We start from the raw sequence: 12,651 nt of genomic DNA on the forward strand, positions 1-12,651 counted from the left end.
AATAGCCAGGCCTGTGCTGTAAGCACAAAGCCAGGGTCCCCTTGCCAGGGGGCCCACAACAGTCTCCAGTGGCTATGCGGTACCTGGCTCTGTTATCCTATACGAGCAATAGTAACTGTGCTGGCAGCAGTTCACCAAAAAAGCAGAGCTGGAGGGGAGCTCCCCATGTCAGGCATTTTCTCAGCTTCACTCCAAGCTCACGGCACATTGCCCTCTTCTGTCACCATGGTCACAAAATCACCTTTAAATGGACTGGCCTAAATCCTCCCTCTCCATTAGGGGAAGGACAATGTGAGAGTCACAGCAGGACAAACCATGGCTCAGGCCCTATTGCCTTGCAGGGATTTCTAGAGGGAGCTACTGCCTTTGCTGGCATTCTCCTCTAGAGCAGAATCCTCCAGCTTTCTCCTCCTCTTGCCATCAGGAAGTGGTGAGAAATGTGGTGGGTACAGCCACTCAGCAGCTCTATCCCACCATATGGCCAGAGGGATGCTCCGTCACATGCACACACACACGCAGAGCTAACTTTGGAGTCTGCGAGGCAGCCCATGACCTTTCTGTGAAGACGTTCCACCAGGCCCAGTGGGCAGGGGGTGATGAGTCACAGCTGGGGAGCAGGATTGGAAAAAGAATATGTGATGAACACAGACACTCTCTGGCTTCTTTTATTATTTTTAATCCTCAGAAATAAGAAAACTAGTGATTCTTGTACTGTGGAAGGTGCTTGATAGAGAGGCCTTGAGAACAAAGCCCCACCCAAAGAACAGGCATGACAGAGGCTTCCCGCATCATCCTGCCAACGTCCCATCGCCTGGGCTAGCAGGAAGCACTTCGAGGAATGAAATTCAGTCTTCGTGGCCCACAAAATCTATGTCTCTGCGGTTCTGATTCATGATGCTGTCAGCCTTGGTTACCTGCTTGCTGTAGCTATTCAGACAGCTCTGTTTCCCTCCTCCCATCTCACTTTCTGTCTCTGGGCCACTCTTATCCCTCTGGCCTTCTGCTCATGATAAATCCATGGCCTACTGCTCTTTTTCAGTCACTGGTACTTACCACTTTGTGGCCATCCTGCCTCCATACCTTTAACGTTAACTATTTCTGGGACAAGGCTTTTCACCTATGCCCCTCTCCTAAGTCCATTAATGACTCTCCCCTGCTCACCTTCTCTTCTTGCCTTTCCCAGATGATGATGCTAAGAATAAGAATTCAGTGGCAAAAAACAATGTTAACACAGACTTAAGGTTGCTTGGTGGGAAGTTATCCCCTTGCAGCACTCTGAATTGAATAAAAAACTTCTGAAAACTAGGAAATGCACAGTTAAAGTTGCCCGTGTAACCTTAACTCTGCCCTCTTTTTTTTAGCATTGTCCCCAGTAGTCATTCACACTCTCTGGTCTCATGATTTTATACACAGTGGAGCAGCTTCAACTGGGGAGACTGAGAGAGAGACCCACACTTATGTTGAGAGACAATGCCTCTCTCCCTGTGTGTGTGTGTGTGTGAGAGATAGAGAGAGAGACATACAAAATGCATCTGTCCCTGTGTGTGAGAAGTGTTAGAGGGCTTTCCTGCCACCATCTCACTTCCCTGGTTTTTGTCACGCAGACAGCAAGCAGCAAAAGACCAGACGTTCAAAGCATAGACAACGCGATGTTTATTGGGGTTAGTTCCAAACAAGCATATCCAGAGCTCTACACGCCAGCAGAGTCTGTTTCCAGTGTTCCGTTTCCAGCTCTGTCACTGCAGAGTTTTACCCCCTGACCTCCTCCCAACTCTGATACCACAGAGCGTTTACCCCACGTCCCCCTCCCAGTTCTGACACCGCAGAGCATTTACCTCGCGTCCCCCTCCTAGCTCTGACTCCGCAGAGCGTTTACCCTGCATCCCCCCTCCCAGCTCTGACACCACAGTGTTTACCCCGCGTCCCTCTCCCAGCTCTGACACCGCAGAGCGTTTACCCCACGTCCCCCTTCCCAGCTCTGACACCGCAGAGCGTTTACCCCGCGTCCCCCTCCTAGCTCTGACTCCGCAGAGCGTTTACCCTGCGTCCCCTCTCCCAGCTCTGACACCGCAGTGTTTACCGCCGTCCCCATCCCAGCTCTGACACCGCAGAGCTTTTACTCCCTGTCCCCCTCCAAGCTCTGACACCGCAGAGCGTTTACCCCGCGTCCCCCTCCCAGCTCTGACACCTCAGAGCGTTTACCCCGTCCCCCTCACAGGTCTGACACTGCAGAGCCTTTACCTCATGTCCCCTTCCCAGCTCTGACACTGCAGAGCGTTTACCCCGCGTCTCCCTCCCAGCTCTGATGCCGCAAAGCCTCGTCCATGTCCCCGTTCCCTATTCCTCATTCTCATTTCCCATTCCCCATTTTCTCTGTTCCCACTTGCTCCTTCTTAACAGGCCCAATTATACCTGCAATGCACACCCACAGTCCCACCACTAACAACTTAATAGGTCATGTTCCATTTTGGGTCTGGGGTCTTCATCCTACCTCTTTTGTACCCCATGGGAGGGGTAAGGAATGAGGTGGTGCTGCTTGGTCTTTTAGGGTTTTATTTGCCCACACACATCCCCAGCCCCTTTGCTCCTCCCGATTGGTTGCTTGACTTTGCTTTGAGATAGGGGTTGAGGCAATCTTAAAGTGTGCTCTCCGGTAACACTGACTGGTCTTATCTGTTCCCACTGTACTAACAAATGCAGCTGATTAGACAGAAGCAACATCACTGTGTCTTTGTCCCTTGTTTACACATTTTAGTATAAGTATCAAAAAGTCGAACCCAAAATTCTATCTTAGGCTAACAAACAGACCTAGATACTAACAGGAAGGTGTGACACACACACTGCCTCCCTGTGTGCGTGACAGAGAGACACAGAGACACACACACCAATGCATCTCTCCCTTTGGGGATGGGGTGACACTCCCTCTCCCCTGGTGCGGGTGGGACACACACTGCCTCCCTGTGTGTGAGAGAGAGACACAGACACACACACACGCACAATGTATCTCTCCCTTTTGTGAATGGGGTGACACTCTCTCTCCCCTGGTGTGGGTGTGGATGGGACACACATTGCCTCCCTGTGTGTGAGAGAGAGAGAGACACAGAGACACACACACACAATGCATCTCTCCCTCTGGGGATGGGGTGACACTCTCTCTCCCCTGGTGTGGGTGTGGGTGAGACACGCACTGCCTCCCTGGGTGCTGCAATGAGAGTTTAGGGCATCTAAGGCTTTTACACTCCAGTTGCTAACTGTGACTGCCAGGGGACTGGAGGGAGAGATTCTCAGCTGTAGGCCCTTGACACAGGAAATTGTTGTTCCCATTGGTCCACCTGAGCCAGACTCCACTGGTCATAATGCCCCTCTGCCCCTCAGACCTTGGCCTGAGGAGGGTGGTTGCAGGACAGGAGTCATTTCGTGTTGATCAGAGGGTTGGAGTCCATCCCCCCCACACTAACATTCCCAGTGAGTCTATGTGCTCCGGTGCTGAAGCTGATGCTACCCAGGCTATTGCTGCAGCTGTGTCTATCCTCCATGGTGCATTTTAATTATTAGTTCAGTGGGATACGTGTTGTGACAGACCCAGGCCCGTTGGGAACAGCAGAGTAGTAGAAGGCAGATATACTGGCCACTGGATAAGCAGTTTTCTGTTCCCTGACTGACCAGAGCAGGGGCTGCTCCAGGTTAATGAGAACACCTCACTCCAATTAACCTGCTAAGTAAGAGTCAGGTGAGGCTGTTAAGCATCTGACTCTAATTAAGGCCCCTCTGCGGCTACAAAGGGCTCACTCCAGTCAGGCCAAAGGGAGCCAGGGAGCCAGAGGAGAGGAAGTGAGTGTGAGGAACTGGGAGCAAGAGGCACAAGAAGCTGAGAGTGAGTAGGCATCCTGCTGGAGGACTGAGAAGTACAAGCGTTATCAGACATCTGGTGGAAGGTCCGGTGGTGAGGACAAAGAAGATGTTTGGAGGAGGCCATGGGGAAGTAGTGCAGGGAGTTGTAGCAGTCACGTAACTGTACCAGGATGCACTCTAGACAGCTGCAGTCCACAGGGCCCTGGGCTGGAACTCGGAGTAGAGGGTCGGCCCAGGTTCCCCCCAAACCTCCCAACTCCTGATCAAACACAGGAGGAATTGACCTGGACTGTGGCTTCTACCAGAGGGGAAGGTCTCTGGGCAGTTTCTCAACCCACAGGGTGAATCTGTGAGGTGAGCAAATCTGTCAATAAGCGCAGGACCCACCAAGGTAGAGGAGGAACTTTGTCACAGCGTGGTCATGCACAGGAACCCTTCCTGCCCTTCCACACACACAGATATTGACTTAAGCAAAAGGAGCCACTGGGAGAGCAGGAAGGAAATGGGAGACTAGCTTAGATGCACTGCAGCCCTCTTATCAACATGCAGATAGACCGGCTTGGAACACAGGGACTGACAGTAAAATCTTTACAGTTTTGCCTTTGCCAGTCAGTGAAACCTTTCCGAAGAGAGCACTCAAGGGACCAACAAAAATCATTGCTCCTCTTCAAGATGGAACAGAACGGTACTCAGCATTTGGAGATACTTTGGGATGCTCTCTAAAGGCAGAAGGTTGCCTAAGAAGGACAGTCTCTCACATGGGTTTATTCTCAATGCCATCTATTCATGCTCTGTTTGTCACACTGCCTGGAGGGCTCATGACCGTGAGTGCCAACCTTGGGGCATGCTGTCAAAAAGCAGGGCAAACACCCTGACTGGTAGGAGAAAGAAATACGAGAGTTATTTACTGGTTAAAGCAAGCACAGATATACACACAAAAGAGTTCCAATCTAAATCCTGCAAGTGACAGAGTTGTAGCGATCTGTCAATTCAAAATGTCTTTCAGGGCAAACCCACCGAAAACCTGGGGGAGCTCTCACTTCAGTTTAAAGTCTCTGGCTCTGGGAGAGTCCAAACAGCCAACAGACGATCCTGTGTCCTTGTGAGGCATTTTTATATTTTCTTTTCCTCTGAAATCAAACTGACAGCAACAATTTCCGCACAGGTCCCTTCTTCAAGGGGTGAGTGGGAGATAATGCACTTAACAAAGTCTTTGACCCTTGATCTCACACAATGGCTCGTTTGCATTTGATGAACAGGATTCAACATCTTGTTAGAGACCATCATTTGCAGTACACAAGGCATTTTTCCTGTTTGGTGAGTTGCAGAGTTGCGGGGGGATTTACGATGCAAATGCTTGCTCTCACTTTATAACACAGGCAGCATCCTACAAGCATTTTATAAAACACTAAACACTTCTCATCAACCTAACATCGAATATTGATTTTGGTAATGCAACAGGCACGTAAGCCAGACTGGTTCCCCGCTCTGCATTTGTCAGTGTTCAAAGAGGCCTGGGGCCTTGACATGAGGTGGTATCTGGTCTGGCAGGGTCACACTGTAATTTCAAGGAATGTCTAGGGATGGCCACAATCATGTTAATGGCTTGTCAACTCTTCCCTTCTTGTCTCATATTCGCCCTCTCCATCCTGCCAGTGATGCCAGCCACCTCTGAGTTTGCTTCTCCCACAGCCACCTCCAGACTTCCTTCCACGCCACCCCTTCTACAAGGGCTGCCCTCCTTGAACTTGTCCAGACATCTATTACCCAGCTGCTTCAGATCCATAATCAAGATCCTGCAGAGGAGAAGCCTGCCAGAAACCAGCCACCCAGCGATGACTGGGCCAGAAACAAATTAACAAACTCACACTCAGGACCAACACTCTCTTCTGAGAGTCTGGGCCCTTGTGCCGTGCCCCTTGTCCGCCAGGGGGGGCGTTTGATCTCATTACATGTGGCCCCTGCTCTCTTCCACTGCCTCCTAGGCTTGGTCACACACTTTGTGAAATTAAAGCGCTCCTTGGGGCAGTCTGCCTGCGTGCTGGGGCTCTGCCCAGCACAGTGGGACCCCTAGTCCTGATCAGAGCCTCAGGCACTGCTCCAGTGACTGATGATAATGATGATAACAACAGGCATTTACAAGCCATTTGTATTGATTCTAATTGTGAGGCCTGTAAAGTAAATCGCCATTGTCTCCACTGAGCATTGTACCTCCAGTCAATAAGTGAGTGCTAACTAGGGTGACCAGCTGTCCCATTTTTAAAGGGACAGTCCCGTTTTGGGGGACTTTTCTTATATAGGCGCCTATTACCCCCCACCCCATGTCCCGTTTTTTCACAGTTCTTGTCTGGTCACCCTAGTGCTAGCCAGGACTTCCCTGGTGTTTTATTAAACCAAATGTCTTGACACTGAACAGGAGAAAGCCCCAAACTCCAATCTGCAATGGGGGATGAGAGCGGAAAGGGGGTAGCAGATACCAGGAGGGAGGAGAAATAACCTGTCCTGTCTCACCTGCAGCACTCTGCATCCTCAGCACAAGCAGCCTGGGCAATATGCCAGGTCATGAACGCAGAGGTGAAATGCAAAGCTAATGGGACCCAAAGGGGGTCAGTCTGGCCTCCGTGCAGTGCCGGTGCTGTCACCAGTGAAAGGAAGAGGGGTTGGGGCTGTCACGATGAAGCGTAGAGCACCACAGAGGTGCAATGTGATATGTCAGAGGAGCCAGATTCGGATCTCAGTGGCGTAAATCAGGAGTAAGTCCCTCCAGTCAATAGGGTGACACCAATGGAAGGGAGATCAGAATCAGGCTGAGGCTCACTGCCCCTACTCTAAGCTCTCTGTAGGGTCGATGGGAGTTGGAGGGGCTCCGGCAATGCCAAGAGAGGCAGGGGAGGAGTAGAGACAACAGGAAGTACGGGGGAAGGGGCTGCTGGTTGAGGGCTCTTCCCCCACCAGACCCAGATCACAGAGCTGGTGTGTTACCTGCTTCTCAATGTTTTTTGCTTCTGCTTCAGGAGAGACAGGGGCTGAGTGTGTGGGGCTCTGGAGGGCAGGCCCAGGGTGGGAAAGGAGGGTGTGGAGGAAGGGTGGGAGGCTGCTCTGGGGTCACAGGCTGCCTAGAGCAGGGCCCAAGCTATGACAAGGGCAGTCGGACAATGGAAGCCAAACTTGTGGCCTGAGAGCAGGCTAGAGAGGCTGGGCAGAGCTTGCCTGCTCTGACATCACAGTTCCCTGTAGATCTGTGCCTGCATTACCCCTCCTAAGACACTGTTACTATGGGGACATAAATATACATGGCTTCCCCTAAGCACACAAGGAGCCCAGATCCCAGCTCCTGGGAGCTCTCTGCCTAGCAGAGAGGTGTCTGAAGGAGGACAGAGGCGAGGTGGCTCCACACAAGAGAGGTGCAGGGAAGGAGAATGGGAAAAGCAAATGATGGAGGGGGCAGCAGGGGAGGAAATGAGAGCAGAGCTGTAACAGCGGGAGGCCACGAGGAGAAGGCGCTTGTGTGACCAGCACCTCTACCATGGGCACAGCCAGAAGTGCTGCCTGGACCTGGTTACAGCCTCCAGCCCCTCGCATTCTGGTCTTGATCCAAGCACCAGGCCACCGTTTGCAGCCACTTAGCAGTTCTTCCTTAGATTCATCAGCCATAAGGCCAGAAGGGACCACCGTGAGCATCTAGTCTGACCTCCTGAATAGCACAGGCCAGAGACCTACCCTGGATTCACTCCTCTTTGAACCAGAGCAGATCTTTTAGGGGGAAAAAAACCAAAAAACATTCAGTCTTGATTTAGAAATTGTCAGTGATGGAGAATTACCAGCCCCAGGGCAACTTGTTCCAATGGGTTAATTTCTCTCACCATTAAAATTGTACATCTTATTTCCAGTTGTAATTTCTCTAGCTTCAACTTCCACCTCTGGATGTTGTCACACTTTTCTCTGCTAGACTGAAGAGCCCATTATCAAATATCTGTTCCCCATGTAGATACTTACAGGCTCCAACCAAGTCACCCCCTTATCTTCTGTCATAAACAGATAGCTAAGGGTTAATGTCTCTTTCACCTATAAAGGGTTAACAAACAGTGACCTGCAAACACCTGACCAGAGGACCAATCAGGAGACAAGATACTTTCAAATCTCGTGGAGGGAAGCCTTTGTTTGTGGGTTTTGGGTTTGGCTTTGTTCTCTCTGGGTCCTGGATGGGACTAGAAGGGCAACCAGGTTTCTGCCAATCTCCCTGCTACAGTCTTTTATCTATTCAGAATTGTAAGTAAGAAAAGGCAGTCATAGCCTTTTAATTTGTTTTTTTTTTATTTACATATGTGTACTTGCTGGAAGTAGCTTAAATTGTGTTTCTGCTGGAGAAAGTTTCTTTCTATTGTTTATAAGTTGAAAGACCTTGTAACTGTTTACCATCTAAAGTGCAGAGATAAACCTGTTACTTTTCTTTCTTTCTTTTTTATTAAAAGTTTTGCTTGTAAGACCTGTTAATTTTTTTCTCCTAGTTAAGGTTCAAGGGAATTGGTGGGAAGAAGTGAAGGATAAATTTTCTCTTTGTGTTAGATTCTCGCAGCTTGAATCTGTAGTGCCTTTGGGTGAGGGGGAAGGTAACACCCCTCTCGGTGTGGTGATTCAAGAATTTGAATCAGGCGATCTCCTAGTGTTCCCAGGGCGGGAAGGAGCTGGGAGGAAGAAGGGAGGGGGAGGGGAATGGTTTATTCCCCTTTGTTGTGAGACTCAGGGAATCTGGGTCTTGGGGTCCCCAGGGAAGGTACTGGGGGAGACCAGAGTCTATCAGGCGCTCTACTCTAAGTCCTGATTGGTGGCAGCCTATCAGATCTAAGCTGGTAATTAAGCTTAGGGGAATTCATGCTAGTACTCATATTTTGGACGCTAAGGTCCAGATTTGGGAATTATACTACGACATCTTCTCTCTGCTAAGCTAAATATTTTGAGCTCCTTGAGTCTGTCGCTGTGAGGCAGGTTTTCTAACCCTTTAATCATTCTCAGGCTCTTCTCTGACCCCTCTTCAATTTATCAACATCCTTCTTGAATTGTGGGCACCAGAACTGGACAGACCCTTCCAGCAGCAGTTGCACCAGTGCCAAATTCTTCTTCTTTAACTCTAAGCTGAATGGTCAGCTGTAACGATCCTTCACCATTTGGTCCGTTCCTGAGTGGCCCCATGGGCTTGATGGTCCAAAGATGCCAAATACAGAAGTAAAATAACCTCTTTACTCCTCCTTCATATTCCCCTGTTTATGGAAGGATGAATTTATCACCTTTGGCTACAGCAGTGGGAGCTCAAGCTCAGATGATTATCCACAATGATTTCCTAAATCATTAGGTTCTGGCTGGCTCCTCCTTGCAGCTTTTTTACCAAAGGCCACATGGCTGGTGGGAGGGAGTCGTTGCATCGTCCTCGTGTCTCAGGGGAGGGCAGTTTACCCTGTACAGTTTGGGATCTGGGGATGCTGGGGGAGGGCTAGTTCTAGCTGGACTCCATTTTGCCCTCTCCCTTCCAGTGTAGCTGCAGCCGCTGTGCGGGCTTCTACTCAACATTTCTGCTCTTGCAGCCAAACAAAGCTCATCAAAACCAGGGGCAAAGTCTTTGATTCTTTTTTTCACCTTCTTTTTAAAAATATCAAAACTTTCAGAACACTTTTCCCATTTCTAGGAAACAAAAAAGGAAAAAGTAGTGAAAAATGTTGAAAATGTTGCCAATGTTTCATTGAATTTCTAAATTTTTAATTTCAGCAACATTTTTAAATTTTAAAAATTCATCCAGTTCTACACCTGGACAATGGAAGCCAAGCTTGTGGCCTGAGAGCAGGCTAGAGAGGCTCGGCAGAGCTTGCCTGCTCTGACATCACGGTTCCCTGTAGATCTGTGCCTGCATTACCCCTCCTAAGACACTGTTACTATGGGGACATAAATATACATGGCTTCCCATAAGCACACGTGGAGCCCCAATCCCAGCTCCTGGGAGCTCTCTGCCTTGCAGAGGAGTGTCTACACCAGGTTCACCCTCTTAGCCCCAGCACTGCACTGTGTGCTCATGTTCAGCTGGTTTCTGCTCTGACCCTAAGTCATTTGCAGAGTCCCTGCTTTCCAGGACACAACCCCACACCTTCTCAGTGCGACCTACACGTTTGGTTCCAAACTGGTGACCCTGGAGCTAACTGCATTAAAACACCCGTTGTTTGATCACACCCAGCAAACCAAGGGATCCAGATTGTTCTCTATCACTGATCTGCCCTCATCATTAACCACCCGCCAATCTTTGTGTATCAGCTGCAGACTTTACCAGCAATGATATAGTTTATTCCAGATCATTGAGACATATATTGAATAGCACTGGACCCAGAACAGTTACATGTGGGAACGCCCTAGAAACACCTCCATTAGGTGCTGAGCCCCCATTAACACTTACATCTTGAGATCTATCAGTTAGTCAGTTTGTAACCCCAGTTAATCTCTGCTATATCAATTTTGCCGCTGCCAATATATATGTAAATTAACGGTGACATTGGAGCTTCCAGCAAACCCAAGGCTGCCATCTGTGCATCTCCTAACGTTTCATTTCAGACATGACCTTCCTGCGCCAGCACATGAACAGCCACCCCATTCAGTGTCCAGAGAGGTTAGGACCTTTTCAGTCTCTTACGTTCTTCTCCACTAAAGGGATTTTGTCCCTCTGTATCTGAAGAGAGGCACAGACAAACCAGTTATTGAATCAGTATAATGATGCCTTTGGCTCTGACTAGATGTAACCCACACACTTTCTGGGTGTAGTGTTCTATCACGCCAACAGACCCTGGTCGCCGGTGTGCAGGATTGAACCAGGGACCTCTGGAGCTTAGTGCATGAGCTAAAAGCCAACTGGCTATTAGCTAAGGCTGTAGAGCACATACAATCTCTTTTTCTCTCTAAGCAGTGTCAGTGCCATTAGATGGGACAGAATACCACACCTAGAAGGTGTGAGGGTTACATAGGCACTGCTGCTAAGTTGATATACAGCTTTATGGGCTCCTGAAAATGGATGCTAGGTCTCTATGAGAAAGCCAGTCTCCTCTACGAAATCCATCCCCTCCGCTCTGCCGAGGCACTCTGGATAGAGAGCCCAGATCAACTATTTATTAAAACATGATAGTTGGCAAAACAAGTGGGGGGGGGAGGGTTAATTACATTAAAGGCCTCTCTAAAGAGAAGGCAATTAGTGTATTGATTGCAAGAAGTGCCAAGTTCATTGGGCATGTGACACACTGACATTTTTCACAATCAATAAACTTGCAACACCTTCAAAGAAATCTTCCTTGAGCAGCACACAGCCACATCAGGGTCAAACATGCAATAAATTTCCTGAGCTGATTATAGCTGATGGTTTCTTTCATGTTTTCTCGATACCGACAGCTGTCTGAGAGGGCAGCTTTTTCCCTGTGTGGCTTTAATAAAAGTCTTTGATGGAGCCAGTGTAGGCTCACTCCCTTTTCTTTTATGAAAAGAAATCTTGTCAGTTTCAGTCAGCTTTGCCGTCCCTTCTCTGCAGAGCGGGACAGAAAAGGGTAGGCGAACGCTGGCTAAAGTCAATTAGCACAAGGTAGCTGCTGGTCAATGACTAACTGGGACCAGTGCTCAGAGAATGGGGCAGGGGCTGAGAGACGGCAGGGAAGCGGGCCCCATGTGACGGTTGCGTGAGCCAAAAAGGAGCCTTGCTGTGATGGAAGAGCAGTGCAATCAAAAGAGCCCTTTGCTTCTCTTCTTTTGTTTTATCTGATGCTTTAAAGCCGAGCTGAAAAGCTGGAACAAAATAAAATCTGTTTATCGTGGGATGGTTTGAGATGAGGATCCAGCCCCTTAAATCTACCCAAGCTGCTGCGGCCAGACAAAGAGCTGGGAAAGGAACCACAGTTCTCTGATGGGTTGGCTGGCTTGCAGCAGAGTCCCAGAGGCAAGGTCCATTCCTGTGGGGTAGCTGTCAAACTGCTACGTTGCTGCAGACAGGCGGGTGCTGAGGCGACTGTGCAAAGGTGTAAAGTGAGGCCACAGTGCAGAAACAAGTACTGGCAGCCAGTGGGGCAAGGGTGAGGTCACTGTGCAAGTCTCAGCAACACCCGTAGCTCTGTGCAGGACACCTACTGCCCATGCTGGCCTGTCTGAGCTGTCCCCTGTTCATTGTGGGTTCAGTGTCTGTGCTTTCTCTGCCCCACGCAGGGAGCTAGGGACTTGCCGCAAAGCAGCTGGATTTGGGGTGGGGGCTGTGAGGTCTCAGGCTGTTTCAGGAGAAGCACACAGCTCTGGACTGAGGAGCCACCTGTTAGGAACAGAGAAGACGAGGCAGGGGAGGGAATATCTTGTATTGGACTAACTACGGTTGGTGAGAGAGACGAGCTTCCGAGCTTGCTGACTCAAAGGAGAGCTCTGTCTGAATGCGAAGGCTTGGCTCTCTCACCAATAAAAGACATTACCCGCCCCCAGCTTGTCTCTCTACTATCCAGCATGGTCCTGGTGTGTGACCAGGGTCCTAGGCGCTGTGGTAATATAAATTATAAAGATGGAAGATCTGGTTTAAGTTGTTAGAACCAAAGGAAAGGCTCTTGGCTTTGTCTGCGTTGTTAGGGGCCAAACGTTTGTCCGTCCCTCATGACGTTCACATGCCATCAAGGTCCTGTCCCGCCTGGTTTCCCTGTGCTCCGATAATGAACTGAGCCTGAGGGAAATGACAGGGCCCTGCTGCGGAATGGAGGGAGTGTTTCCCAGCATACTTGGAGCCTGAGAAGACGGGAGAGCTCCCTG

General features: G+C 49.6%; 1 long non-coding RNA gene across 4 annotated transcripts in view; it reads right to left on the reverse strand.

The window, feature by feature from the left end:
- Positions 1-12,651, reverse strand: part of LOC127034717 (uncharacterized) — a 163,182-nt gene that overhangs the window by 39,485 nt on the left and 111,046 nt on the right. Inside the window, exon 7 of one of the 4 annotated variants that reach the window (XR_007769463.1) lies at positions 4,729-5,691. The exons of 2 other annotated variants lie outside the window; for them this stretch is intronic. This is a non-coding gene — a long non-coding RNA (uncharacterized LOC127034717). Of the gene's footprint in view, positions 1-4,728; positions 5,692-9,712; positions 11,656-12,651 lie in introns of those variants that run through there. One more of the 4 variants, XR_007769462.1, reaches the window with a different exon arrangement.

The sequence above is a fragment of the Gopherus flavomarginatus genome, chromosome 15 (assembly GCF_025201925.1).
Source record: "Gopherus flavomarginatus isolate rGopFla2 chromosome 15, rGopFla2.mat.asm, whole genome shotgun sequence".
Classification (NCBI taxonomy): Eukaryota; Metazoa; Chordata; order Testudines; family Testudinidae; genus Gopherus; species Gopherus flavomarginatus.